Source organism: Apus apus, chromosome 11 (genome assembly GCF_020740795.1).
Source record: "Apus apus isolate bApuApu2 chromosome 11, bApuApu2.pri.cur, whole genome shotgun sequence".
In the NCBI taxonomy this organism is placed as follows: domain Eukaryota; kingdom Metazoa; phylum Chordata; class Aves; order Apodiformes; family Apodidae; genus Apus; species Apus apus.
Genome location: NC_067292.1, coordinates 10,262,437 through 10,276,625, shown reverse-complemented (window position 1 = coordinate 10,276,625; position 14,189 = coordinate 10,262,437). Strand labels below are relative to the sequence as shown.

Below are 14,189 nucleotides of genomic sequence, written 5' to 3'. Positions count from 1 at the left end.
AATAATCTACGAGAATGTGTATTATTTTCAAATTGGCATTTTAGTCCAGAACTGGATTGGGAATAATAGTGATGGAAGAAAAGCTAAGCCAAGCTGATATGCTACAGTAAAGTTGTGTTGTACTTTAGATTACTTATTAACAAACAGCAAATGGGCCTCTGCCTTGACCTTTTCTCATTTGAGCAAATATACTCTTCCTGCCCCTTGTAAACAGCAGTTACTGGTAACTGAGACACGTACCCCCTCACATCACCAAAGTTCGTTCTTTTTCATCCATGGCAAGTCTTTCAGTCAAATTGAATTTTGCCAGGCTCACTGAGGTTTTAGCAGTATTATTAGTCTTAATAATACCAGCAGTAATAATAATACTCTGGATCACCATAAACCTGAAAACATCTAAGTACTTCACAAATACTAATTAACAAAACTCAATAGGAGGTCTGAGAAACCATCAAAAATTGTCAGCCTCTCTTCAGAGCTGGAGTTGAAAACAGAGCCAGACCAGGCAGAAGTGGCTGTTTGCTTGATGAGTTTCAATTAATGGCTGTTCCTTTGGTGTCATTAAATGCCAGGTGCCCAGTGCCTCTGGCAACACTGCCAGGTTACAGGCAGCAGCCAACAGCACATATCAGGAGCAGCAGAAGTCAGAAGTAGATTTAGGAACTGGAATCATGAGGATAGGTTCTTCCACTGAAAGCTGGGCTTTCAGTAGCTGCACTGATTAGAATGGGACTATCAGATGTGTCCCGGGTGTCTTGTGCCTTGGGATCCATGACAAATAGTCCCTTGGGCATTTTGGAAAAACCCCACTTCTGCCAATCTTCAATGAAGTTGAAGACCAAGAATGTGTCTAGAACCTGCACATGTTCCTGTCCCAACAAACCTGGGATACGAACTCCTTTGTCAGCCTTTATATTAAACCTTCTTGAGCGGAGGAGGCAAACTCTGACAAACACAAAGAACCACTCTGCAATAGCTGATGACTATTTTTCCTACCTAATTATTTCCCTGACTTCTCTCTACTGCTATTAAAGCTCTAGTGGTGGTGAAATCATGACAATGGCACCAGGGAGTTTGCAGTAGTCACCTTGGTTGTAAGTTAATTTATTCTGCAGATATCACCCAAATCCATTCTGAATCATACAACACTGGGCATTCAGTAAACAAGGTGAAAATTTAATCTCGATTCTTCACCAGTGATGTCTAAGACTCTTTGCAGCAAGGAGCAATTACTACTATTAATTACAGACTCCTCTAAAGTATATTATGCCACAGCATACAGAGGGTTGGACATATAAATTGGCAAATGTCATGGTTTGACTCAGGAGTGGCTTTATTATTTCTTTGATTTGTTCAAAAAACTTACCATTTGTAGGCATAAAAGTGACACAGGCAATGTCAATCTGGATGAGTTGTTTGCAGACAAGAGGATGCAATGTCAAGAGCAACAGTCTCACAACTGAGTGATCCAGGTGCAGTTTCTCACTCTGACACAGACTGCTCATGTGATCTTGACCACGTCACGTAACCTGTCTATCCCCATCTGTAAAAACAGGATAACAGTGGTTGGTTCATTTTAAAGCCTAAAAGATATCAGAACTGTAAGAAAAAGCAAGTCTGTCTTCATTGAGGCTTCATGCGTCAATGTCTTCCAAGAGTCACAGACAGCACCGTGGCCAGACTGACCTGATTTCTCTGTCTATGATACTATCACTGGCCTTTGCCTGGTGGGCAACCTTCACTCTGTGACTGTGCTCACTCACTGCGCTCTAGGCCTTGTGAAGACATTCTCTGAGAGCCTTTTATCTTCTCTGGAAAGGTGGATGGCAACCAGATGCTCTAACTTCACAGTTATATTAATCCAATTTACACCACTTACTTCACAGAATCACAGAATTGTTAGAGTTGGAAGGGACCTCTCTATATCATCTAGTCTAACTCTCCCACTGAAGCAGGATAACCTAGAGCACAGGACTGCATCCAGGCGGGTTTGGAGTATCTCTAGAGATGGAGGCTCCACAACCTCCCTGGGCAGTCTGTTCTAAGTGCCTTGTCAATCTTATTGTAAATAAGTTTTTTCTTATGCTTAAATAAGACTTTCTGTTTTCCAGCTTGTTTCCATTGCCCCTCATTCTGACACTGGGAACTATCGAGAAGAGCCTGTCTCCATCTTCCTTGCACCCACCCTTAACTCCCTCAAGTTCTTTAGAGAGTTAGATGTTCTCCAACTTCGCAATGAATGTCAAGCATCTCATTTGCTGACAATAATTCCCAATGTTTCACATGTTCCTTTATGTCTCCTGTGACATCCACTATTATAATTGCTCCTTACAAAAAATATGCAAACCCTACAGCTGAAATTTTGTGAGGTGTTGTTCTTGGGGGCACAGCAGAGTTAATTTTCCTCCACTTGCCTTTGTCTTGGCAGCCTCAGCATCAGCTATTCCTCTGGCGTCACAGAAGTTTTCAGTCATGTGATACCTAGTGACTTTAATGGGAGTCCCATAGCTGCCATCCCACACAGTGCTTTGAAGATCTGGGCTCTGTATTTCATCCCAGATAGACAGTCTATAAAAGTCTTGCAAACAATTCAGGCACAGTCTTTGGCTTGGCCAGCTCTCACCACTGACATGTCATCCTACAAGCAGAAGCAGCCCCTGGGCTTACACTGGGGCACAAATGGAAGTGACTCTGCATCTCTTTGGGAGCTCTCCTAGCCAGGAGATCCTAGAATACACAACACAAGCAGAACAAGGCAGGGGTCCTCTGCATGGCCCTCTGGTGTTACACTCTCTGGGCATAACATTTAGCAAACATCAAAGAGAGGCAGGGAGAATCCCCCCACACCAGCTTGGCAGGAGTTTTGGGGGTTTCTACAGAGTGAGGCATGCTCCATCCAGGCACACACCCTTGGCCTGCAGTCATTCACAGAGCCATGGAACTATACAGTCCTTTCCGAAGAGCTTTTGTGACTATGATATTAAAAATAAACCAAGGGCAGGATGAAAGGAAGGCTGCTTGAGTCTGCTGAGAGCCTGAGAAGACACCTTTGCACCAGAGAACTACCCATCCAGAGGTTGGGGACAGCTGTGTGTAACCTCTGCTTGCTATGGACACAGCCACTCCAGATTTGTGCAGACCCCTCTTTCTCCTAGCTCTGTCTGACCCAGCTGTAAGCTCTGTGCTCTAGAGATGCTGTGACCTCTGCTGCCCATTCTGTCTCTCTTTCAATACAGAGAAGGGCAGAAAATCTTACAGGCAGGAGACAGGACCATGGTGGAGGACTACAGTAAGGAAATCCCTGATGGATTGCTGAGGTCCCAGAGTCATGGGCACATGGATGAAGAGCAGGTATCAACAGCAGGATTGCATCACTATGGCTTGCTGCATCCCTCTCCCTCATCTCCACGCATCCACAAGCTGCCGAGAGCAGCTGCTCAGTGGGGCAGGCCCACTCCACGCAACCCAGATGAACAGGAGCTGTTCTGCACCTGCAGTGGTGCAATGGTGCAACAGCTCATGTCCTCACCTCACCCCTCCTTCCTTCCCTTCACCTCAGACAGCAGGCTTGTTGGTAGCTGTCCCTTACTGAAAAGCACACCTGGGTGTGCTGTGGGGTGAAAAAGGACACAGGGAACTGTGCCTCACCACCACACTGTTCTTGGCTCTTGCACAGCTAAGCTGAGGGTGTATGATGACCATCCCTGGGAACAGCTCAGCACCCAGCACCTCAGCCCTCTCCTTCTCTGTGGCTCCTCCACGGAGGTCCTCCTCAGCAGAGCAAAGGGAAGAGGAAGGATCTGGAAAGCTCTGTGGCTCTATGCTGTTTTCATGTCTGTTTACATACATTGCTCTCTGAACGGCCAGAGGTCTGTGAAACTGCTGATTCATTAAGATCTTCACCATCTGTGGCCTCTTCAAATGAGAGCTCACCCTGACCCAAGGATGATTTACTTTTCTTGGCTATTCATCTCAAACTGATGCTGTCTCCAGCCCCTCAGACTTCAAGGGATTTGGGTAAAAATAAATATTATTGAGTCTCTTGTGAAGCTCTTGAATTAACTCTGAGCAATGAAACATGCAAATCTCCGTCAGAGAGGGGAAAGATGTCAAGGGTTACTGCCAGGGGATGACTTCTCACCAACTTCATACTTAGCCATCCTCTTTAGACCTACCAGTCTCAGCATATTTGCAAATTCAAACTTTGGAGACCACTGAAGAATGAGCAAGAGCCTCTGACATTCAAGGGCTCTGAGGTGGATCTGAGCACAGATTGGAAACAGAAGTTAAACTACCAACTACTGCACACATCCATTCCAGACAGGCTACACCCACCTCCTGCCCCATCACAAAAACAGCTTAATTTCCTTCTTCCCCACCTCAGCTATTATCAGCACCTGTTTTTGCAGATTATTTCAGCTTTAGCCCTATTGCCTTTCCCTCCTCTCTTTTCTCACTCTGCTCTACCAATCTGCTGTTGCAGATCTACTTTCCCATGAATGGTTACAGTCTCACCAAGCAGGGCAATGCTGTGGTCACTAAGATCTCCTGCCAGGGCATGTTATATGACACTGTTGTGGTCAAGCAGCTGCCCCCTTCCTCCCCGCCAGCTACGTCTTCCTACTTGTGAAACCATCCTCTCAAAACCAGAAGAACCCGCTCCAGGGCAAGGTGCCTGAATAGGGCTAGCAGGAATTGACCCTGAAACTTTGTTACTCGAGCTGACACCAGTGTCCAAGAAGGCGCTGCTCAGCTGCACCTCCCACTAACGTCAACAGTGTGGAAGGTGCTTTGCACACCTCAGTACTACCCCCAGCGTTATCACAAGACAAATCATAACCATCATAATAAAATTCTGCAATAACCTTAGTTTAATTAATAGTAAGGAGAAAAAAAGTCTTGCCAGGCCAGATGGCAAACTCTTAAGTTTCTCACGTGATGACTGTCACATTACCATCTCCACAAAGAAACATCAGAGGGTGTATTTAATAAACCTTGTAAATGTTTATCAAAGCAGCAGTAAAGATCCTGGCTGTTCCGCCAGGATCTGTCCACATGAAGGAGCCAAACGCAGAGCTAGGTTTTCAGGAGTTATTGCTGATAAAGGACTTAAGTGCATAAAACCATACTTTAATTGAACTTAGTCACTGAAGTCCAGAGTCACAGAGGTCACTATCTCTCAGCCACCTGCACTCTGTGGACTTTCCTTGGTTCACATTAAATTTTCTGCTTCTGCACCTGAGAACAGCATCTCCAAGGAGATGCACTTTGTGCTATCCTTCATGGACATCCAAAGATAAGGTGCCCCTTCTCTGAATGCCCTAAGGAACAGAGTTGTGCAAAACAGCTTTGAGAACACCAAATGCAGCCTGAGGCTTCTCACACCATGAAGCTCTGACCACTTCACTTTGAAACAGAAGCTGCCCACCAGCAGCAGGACAAGGAGAGCAAACATCCTGTTGGTGGAAGGCATGGTTTCACTCTGAAGAGCTTCCCCTGGAATAGCTGATCCGCCAGCAGTTAGACAGTCTCACGGGAAGTGAGAGACAAGCACTCTCAGTTTGAGGAACGCATTGAACCCAGGTCTCCCACTTCCTCAGTGAATGCTCTAAAATAAAAAAGGAGCACTACTCTCTTACTTCCAAAACATTGCTGGCACTGTCCTTGAGGAGAAGCATGTTACCATTACCAGACACCTTACACAACTTAAACATGAAGTCCTGAATGAGGTTTCTGTGCTCTGATGGGATGGCATGAATGTGAAAGTGTAAGAAGATTTCAGAAATACCTGTATTCTCACTCTACCCTCTTGACATCAAACGTGCTCTGTGTTTGGGATGGAGATGTCTCAAGTAGGTAGGTCAAGTCTGGACGTAGCCCTGATTTGAACCAGGAGAAACAGGGAAAAAAAAAAGGGCTTTGCCATTGTACAGCCTTTCAGCTCTGGTCCCTGGCAGTCTCCTCAGCCCATCCAAGCAGCCTGATACTCCTCCCAATCCACAGGCTGGGAAGCCTTGGCACAGCAGCTCTGCTTTTGGCTCCAGGGTCTGGCTCTTGAGTCTAGAGCCAGCAGCAATCCCTGTTGGGATACCTGTGCCCTGTGCAGAGCTCCGCACACCCTGACCCGCAGCCAGTGAGCACTTCTCTTGGACTGGGGTGCCTGGGGGACACTAACAGCACAAGGGTCTTTCATCTGTGCTCTTTGGATGAAAGGATGTAATTTATGGGGTTCACTGAAGCCTTAAGAGGTCTTTTGGCTAATTAATGGATATGCTCTATGGGAATTTGTTTTGGGTCTTCTGTATTTTTATCTTCTGGTGGGACAGGACACTCTCAAAAGTGCCTTCCTTCCTCTTATTGAAAACAGGAGAAAAAATAACCTGACACTTTCACACTGCAGTAAAGCAGACTTTAAAGTGTACTAAGTAAGTTCTGCCTCATCTGAGTTAAAGTGTATTGTACTTTAATGGCCTTATGTGTTATCTTGCAACAATAATAACAACAAGAAAACAAATCTTCCATATAAAAGAAAGCAATAAAAGTACATCAGTTTCAAGTGTTGGCTGATAACTCCATGTAGAGTATTTTCAGGCCTGCCATGAAAAAAAGCAACACAACGCATTTTTTGCAAGCTGTTTCTTTTGGCAGATGGCATTTCCATTTTCAGTGTAACTCAAAAGGATGAAGTGACTGACACCATTCTTAACTTTAGTTAAACCCTAACATAGCTGCTGCAGCCACTGCAGAGTTCTGCTTTCGTGTTGCTGCTAGTACAGGGAGTTTCAGAAGAATTTTTTATTGTCTTGGATACAAGACTAGCAGGGTGCTACAAATAGAAATAGCAGAAGAAGGTAACAGAGTAAAAATATGCAGTGTTAGATCATGCCTAGAAAAGTAGCACAGACAGGGAGTCAATGAAAGGGAGAGGCATGCTGTTGCTCTCTGCCACTTGCTATGATTTTGAATGCATTACATTTCCAAAACCAAGACAAAATTCCCACTTGCATTAACCCTGCCTCCCTCCTTCATATCAACATTGGTAGCCATTCTGCATAAAATGGCAGCCACACTAGTTAAGAATACTGGCTGCTTTTAAACCTGCCTCGTCAAAGCCGCCCTGTGCATTGTGTAATAGTTCACATGGTCACCACACTGCAAAGTTTCATCTCACAACAGGTACATTGGGATGAACAAAGAACCCTGCACTTGAACATTTTTTACTTTTGGGGATACAAGTTTGTATTCTGGGCTCTCAATCCATTCATATGGTGGCCCACATCTGAAAATCTGGGTGCCTGTGGCCAAGCTTTGTTGATACACCTAATGGCCTGGCTTGTTTTCCAAGGTGCAGATTATGTCCAGTTCCTACTGACTCCTGCAGGATTCACCAGTTGCACTAAGGAATCTGAATATGGGTTTAGGATTCTAACTTTTGGCACTTGGATTGGAAAACTTTAGCCAGTAAGACTGCACAACTCTTTTACCATGACAGCTTGGGAATGTGAGAACTCAGCAGTTTAGAATAAGGCGCCACATTAAAAATAGATTAAACTGAAAACAGCCCTTACGGCCTACGGCGCCCAGGACAAGCGTCTGCCAGCCGAGATGCCTTGTAGGTAACTGTTCGCTAGTGAATCAGGTGCTGGCTGAAGGTGCCCACAGTTGCCTCAAGACACAGACAGATTTTTTTTTTTTCCAGAGACATGGTATTATTTTTTTTTTTAACACCATATGAAACTCAGCAGCTCCAACCCTAAGGGGATCCATGCAAACCTCCTGCTTGCTCTGGTTCCCATGGCACTCATATCCACAGTTTCACTTTGAATTTCAGCCTCACAAATCTCCAGACTCAGCCTAGCGTGATAAACTGTGCCAAGCCTGATCTCCAGCTACAGAGCAGGATTGTCCCCCTTTCTTTTAATATCACTCTATAGAACAACAGAGGAACCAAGTTGCCTTACTGCAACACAGGAAAAATATGATCAGTATACAGACCAAGGTGTTGGGAAGACTTACTTCCTGGTGCATTTGCTGCCTGAGGATGAAACAAAGGGTGAGTTGTTTCCCTGGCTGGCGTCTTCCTGCTAGCCAAACACAAAGTCACTTGTCCCCTTGGTTCCCTTAGGTCTGTCCAGCAATGACCACAGATGTTTGCTGACCTGCTGGTGGGCACTTCTGACAGTTGATGGGGTTGCATTTCAGTGGCTCTGTCTTTTGTTCTCTGACAGCTCCCAGAGGGTAGTGATGCTTTTGTGCTTAATATAGGCCGTCATTTTGTATTACATCTTTTCTTTGGAAGTAACTTCATAAAGAACCAAAACAAAACACAATCCCAAACCTCAAAATCCAAAGACCAAAGAAAACTGAGAAGTGCTGCAGACATCACAAATGATTTATTGCTCCTTCAGCTGACAGGGAGTCAAAAGAAGCCATAGTCCTGCCTGCTTTACCAGAGCGATCTGCCATAGAGTGGTGGTTACTGGTCACTAACATTACTTCCATGGAATTCTGCTCTTTCTCTTCTACAGTCCCATGATGTGGTGAAGCCCTTGACAGAGGCTTTTGCTGCTGTCTCAGCATTTGTGGCATAAAAAAATATTTGTGACAATAGAGCAAACCTTTGAATTCCACAGCTGGGTTGCTTAAAGACATAAATGATTGAACACAACCCCAGTGCCTAACTGTCCTTCTCAATCCATCCTCCCATGCCTGATTCATGCAGCAGTTACAGAGTGACAGCAAGGGTTACAGTCTTGCATAAAGAACTGACAAATTACTTGCTCAAAGCAGACTGGATGTATTTGCATGTAATGGCTCGATGTGCTGGAATAATATTACAAGCATGCTCCATCCAATTTCATCTTCAGCTGAGTATAGTAACTCACTGAATATTGCAATACACTTGACAGATTAAGAAATAATTTTATTTAATTCCATGCACATCTCTCTGGTTTCCCTACAGGATTGTTTGGGAATACCTTACAGTAACAGGATCAAGAAAATATTAGTGTATACCAGGTACGTGAAGGAATAATTCCTCCCCATGATAAAAACAATGCCAAAACTTTGGGGGCATTTCTGAGTAATTCTATTTCCGTAGATAAGGTTGTCTGAAGACATCATTGACTAGGTTCCTCTAGAACAAATAAAAACAGGTAAATTGTAGATGGGGATATATCCCCCCCTCCCAAGCCCTGGGTTTTTCAAAGACATCCCCTACTCCCTACATACAATCTATACATGTTAAGATCCACAAATCACCTTTTTACATACGTAACTTAAAAAATTTACACTAGGCTTTATAATCCTAAAATACCTCTGTGGCACAAAGCCACACATGCAATGCGTGGGTGGAAAAGCTGTCAGCATAGCGGAAAAAATATTCTGCTGAAACTCAAAACTTTGCAGAAACAGCTGAGTCACTCTTCCACAGTTAAGGTAGTCTGGGCTTGTTACCCTCTTCTATGCCTCTGGATGGTGTCTGGCACACACACCCATCCTCTGACTGCCAGTGACTCCAGTACACCTCTAAACAAGAACTGCCTTGGAAGTATTGGGCTGGCTTTCCTCACACAGGTTTATCTTGTTATCCACATACATGAATGAATAGATGCTGACTGTCCTGGAGACTCAAAGCCCTCGGGTACACACAGCAGTGCAGGTAGATTTGCACTGGCCAACTCACACACATCAGCTCTGCTCTAGTATGCAAGACCATACTCCGCAATATTGCCAACTTACAATTTGATCACAGCTCTCAAAGCAAGCAACGTTTTCCTAACCTCCTGAGAATTAATGCTTTTTTATTAAAAAGCATGAACACACTGAAAAATTGAAAGCCTAGCTCAAGTGCACCAAGCTTCGGGAGTGAGACAAAAAAATGGAAAAAAAAATCTCATTTGTTGTTCTCTTCTTTCTTGTCCCGTTTTTTTTGTTTGTTGTTTTTTTTTTTCCTTTTCTTTTTAAGTCTCTTGATTCTTCATCCAGCATTATTGTTTTGGCTGGGAAAAGGGAACTGCCTATGAGCCATTTATTAGTACATAAAATTACATGAAATTGCAAAGGTCCAGAAGTCATAACTGCCAACAGATTATAGACTCAACTAATGCAGTCACATACAAAATCTATAAAACTCATTTTAAAATGAACTCCAGTGCAGTCTATACATTTTGATCCCCAGAAAATATAATGTGGCTTGAAAATCTTTTGATTCCTTGACAGGCACTTCAATCAGAACGCAAGATTTTCCTGAAAACTGTGTCCAAATCAGAAAAGTCTACCTACATGTAAACAACTGCTTCATTTGTATCTGCAACAATGTGCCAGATTTTCAGCATGTAAGAATAATTTTCTTATGAACTACAGCAACAATATAACTAATTAGCTGCAACACACACAGCCATGCATATGCTGTCACTGGGACTCAGCTGCTTGTGGGGCAAGTTTGCCACTGTAAACCAGCAATATCAGAAGGTAACTTTTGCATTTTAAGCCCTGAGATGACAAGCACACTCTAACTGACAAATCTTCCATAAAAACTTATTTCCCAGTTTTGTGTTACATGCTAACATTACAGCTGTCAGCCAGTTCAACATGCATCCATGTGTTTCCTCATCCTTCTCTGTTGCAGTACTTGAAGGGTGGCTACCAAGAAGATGGAGACTCTCTTTTTACAAGGAGTCACATGAAAAAAAATGAGGAGTAATGGGTACAAGTTACTCCTGGGGAGATCCCAACTGGGCACCAGAATAAAATTTTTCACCATGAGAACAGTTGAACATTGGAATAATTAACTCAGGGAAGTTGTGGATTCTCCAACACTGCACACTTTTAAGACTCAGCTTGGAAGAGTGCTAGGCCATCTCCTCTAAACCATGTTTCTGCCTAGAAAGGTTGGCCCAGATGATCTTTGAGGTCCCTTCCAACCTGGCATTCTATGATTCCATGATATATTCCATATTGTACATCACAAAAGGGTGCACAGGATGTACATATACCCCAAACTGTAATTGTTCTTTTACCCTTTTCTCCCATGACACTGGAACTATGGGTGGGACACTTGCGATGGAATAAATGCAGCGATTGATTCCCCTAAGTTTCAAAGCTTTCTGAAACTTTCCTTGCTCTCATATTTCACAAAACCCAGCAGTCCTCCAGCAAGAACACTGCTTTTCACGGGAAATGACTCTGACAGTGGCAGAAATATGCTTTTCTAAATAAACAAACTATGTTATATAGCATGAAAGCTAAAAAAATAAAGTAGCCTCAGCACGCCTACACCCTGTGCGCCATCACCAAGTACACACATGTGCCCAGCCTTTGGCTGGATATAATTTCAATCACTAGGCCCTCCAAGAGTAGACGTTAGACAGCTTGCTCTCTCTCAGGCCCTCTCTCTCCTTATCCTAGATTTCCTCTCCTTGAACATTTGCTCCCAATCCAGTTGAACTCAATGCAAATTTTGCCACTGGCAGAATCAAATTCTAAATATCCTCACTTCTATATTCTAACTGCAGCCTATTCCCTTTTCTCTAACTTTCCCTCAGCTCAGTATCACATTTTATTCCAAACACATCCTTTCTTGTCTCCAATGGCTTCTACTCACTGGTGGCTGCCTGGAGCTGGCCTGCAATGATCTGTGTGTAGCACCATGCTGACAACAGGAAACCTGCTCTCTCATTCACGTTTTACACACACAGCAGCACTGGAGATGGCATTGCTAGACTCATGTTAGAGTCTTGCTGTGCTTGTTTGCTCAGCCCTGTTTCTTCAGTTAGTGCAGAGCACAAAGCATGCTGCAGCAGAAACCAGCAGAGCTCAGACACCAGCTGAGCTCCTATCACCATCAACTGCATGATTTGCAAAAGGGAAAGCAGCTGCATCAGTAAGTAAACCTGCTCCCTATTAGCAGCATGCCCAAGAAATAAAAGGTAGACAACTCAGTGTCCTTCCAGAAAGCTCCACTAATCAGTCACTAATGCTCAGTGAAACCCACAAAAAGACGCCTGAAGTCCATAGCAGGCATCTCGCACAGAAGTATTTAAGCCTTTTTAAACCATTGCTCAGATATATGCACAAAATACAAATACCAAAATATACACTTTGCAACCAAGCCCTAAAATGTTTTCATTGCTTGGAATAGCCTCCTGTTAGCTACTGAAAGGCAAAGAGCAAATATCCCTCAATCAAATGAATACATGAAAACTCTCTCAGTTGGCTGTTCATGAGCTCTTGCAGGGACACTCCAGGTCACTGGCCTAACCCTGAGGAATATATCCAGCTACTGAACAAAATTCATGGCAAACACCAGGCATGCCAAGGAACATTTGTCACTGTTTTAGTTATAGGGAAATAATCCACACACAAATTAGCTAGTAAATGTTACAGTTACATTACTGATAGCTAAAAAAAAAAAGATTTCCTACACCACTTGGTAATCAAATTACAAAAATAAATAAATACATGAGCTAAATGAAAAATGTGAATGACATTCTTCATGTTGTATAATGACCTATATATTGTTATGGGTCTCCTGAAACATCCACTTGGAATCTGCCTTAGCAAAGGCCTCCCTTATATTAGTTTTATCAACTCAACTTTCTTGATGTGGTATTTGCAAATGTTATTGCTCACAATGCAAACATAAAGCAGTATACCTAGAGCTTTATTTATTTACATTACCTACATGTTCACTTAAAATCAGAACTTGATGTTTTCATGTGGCAATCGTATATTGACTTTTTCAAAGAAATGTTGCCAATAGAGTTATTATATACATTCCTCGCTTAGCAAGCCAAATAATACAGTGCTATTCTTAAAACTGCAGTCCAGGGAAAGAAATCCTACTTTTATTGCAATCAATAGCAACACCCCTTGCCTCCAGAAACAACTGGAATAAGCCAATTCTGTGACCAATAATAAGATAGGTCAAGAAATCTTTGGTATGAAAACTCTGGCAATCCCATTCTTTTGATATTTAACATGAGTTCCAGTAAACACAGGAGGGTTGCTGACTGGAATGAAGCAAGCAGCACTGGCACATAGCCTTCCAAATTTTATATTATTTTATGAGAAGTCTAAATGCTAATTTGCACAATTATGAATCAACAACAGACACTCATTTCAGGCTGGCTCTGTCATCAGGGTTTTAACTGAACTGGCATGTCAATAAAAATGTGAAAATAACTTTTTTAAAAGTTAGTGAATATACAATCCCCGTCCACCAAACTAAACTTGGTTCTACCAAATCAAATTTAACCCTAATACATACATTACAAGGTTAAAAAAAGCAAAACATGTATGTGACAGAGATGACTATAAGCTTGTACATAAAAGCTAGAATACATGACACTTAGTGACCAACAGCAGGTTTGGCATTCAGTCCCGATCTCGGAGTTGTTGGTTCAAGTGTACTTACTGGTAATTGTTCACATCATCTCTCCCTGAGGGCGTTCAGTACAAATCACATGGTGGATCCAGTACATATCAGCAGCCCAAGATTTATTTGGTTCTTGAGGCAGGTCTACAGCCAGATGCATTAGAGGCTGTGGAGGGAATACCCAGAGTGAGAAAACTGCAGTACAAAAGCTCCCTGGTGTTCAAGAAAGTTCTGAAACATTTTGAGGCATTTATTCAGTCAATACTTTGCCCGATTGCAATGGGATTTTCTCTGAGAAAATGGTTTGAAGGCCTGAAGTGGGGTTAGTGTGGCTCTTTATTGTAAATATAAATAATCAGAAAGCACAAAACCCTGCTCAGGAAAGGTGCTTTGCTAATCCCTCTCTACAGTCACTTGTTACTGACTCTCAGCAAAGCTGCACCCCCTACTACTGAGTATCTTCACATTCAAAGGAGAAGTCAGGTCATCTAACTAATAAATGAAGGAGCAATGCCTAAAACCAGGGGAGGTCTTGAATCTCTCTGTTGAGTAGGAGTTGTTAAAATACAAGTTGCAGTGCTGCTCAGAAAATACAGTCAGTACAGGTAAGCAGAGCCAGCTCCCACCACATGGGCCAAATCCTGTTCCCACTGAAGTCAGTGGCAGAACTCCAACCTGCTTAATGGGAACAGCAACAAGCTCTCTATCTACTTAATATAAATGAAGATACACATCTCCTCTTTGACATATTTTGGGCTCAAAGCCATTGGCTGACACTTGTTTGGTTCTCTGCATGTATGTGACTCATGGG

General features: G+C 43.1%; 1 long non-coding RNA gene across 1 annotated transcript in view; it reads right to left on the bottom strand.

The window, feature by feature from the left end:
• The window catches only part of LOC127389239 (uncharacterized), a 63,784-nt gene that overhangs the window by 46,319 nt on the left and 3,276 nt on the right, over positions 1 to 14,189 (bottom strand). Inside the window, exons 3-4 of the long non-coding RNA XR_007890592.1 lie at positions 13,418 to 13,544; positions 1,367 to 1,543 (exon numbers count right to left, since the gene is read on the bottom strand). This is a non-coding gene — a long non-coding RNA (uncharacterized LOC127389239). The remainder of the gene's footprint in view (positions 1 to 1,366; positions 1,544 to 13,417; positions 13,545 to 14,189) is intronic.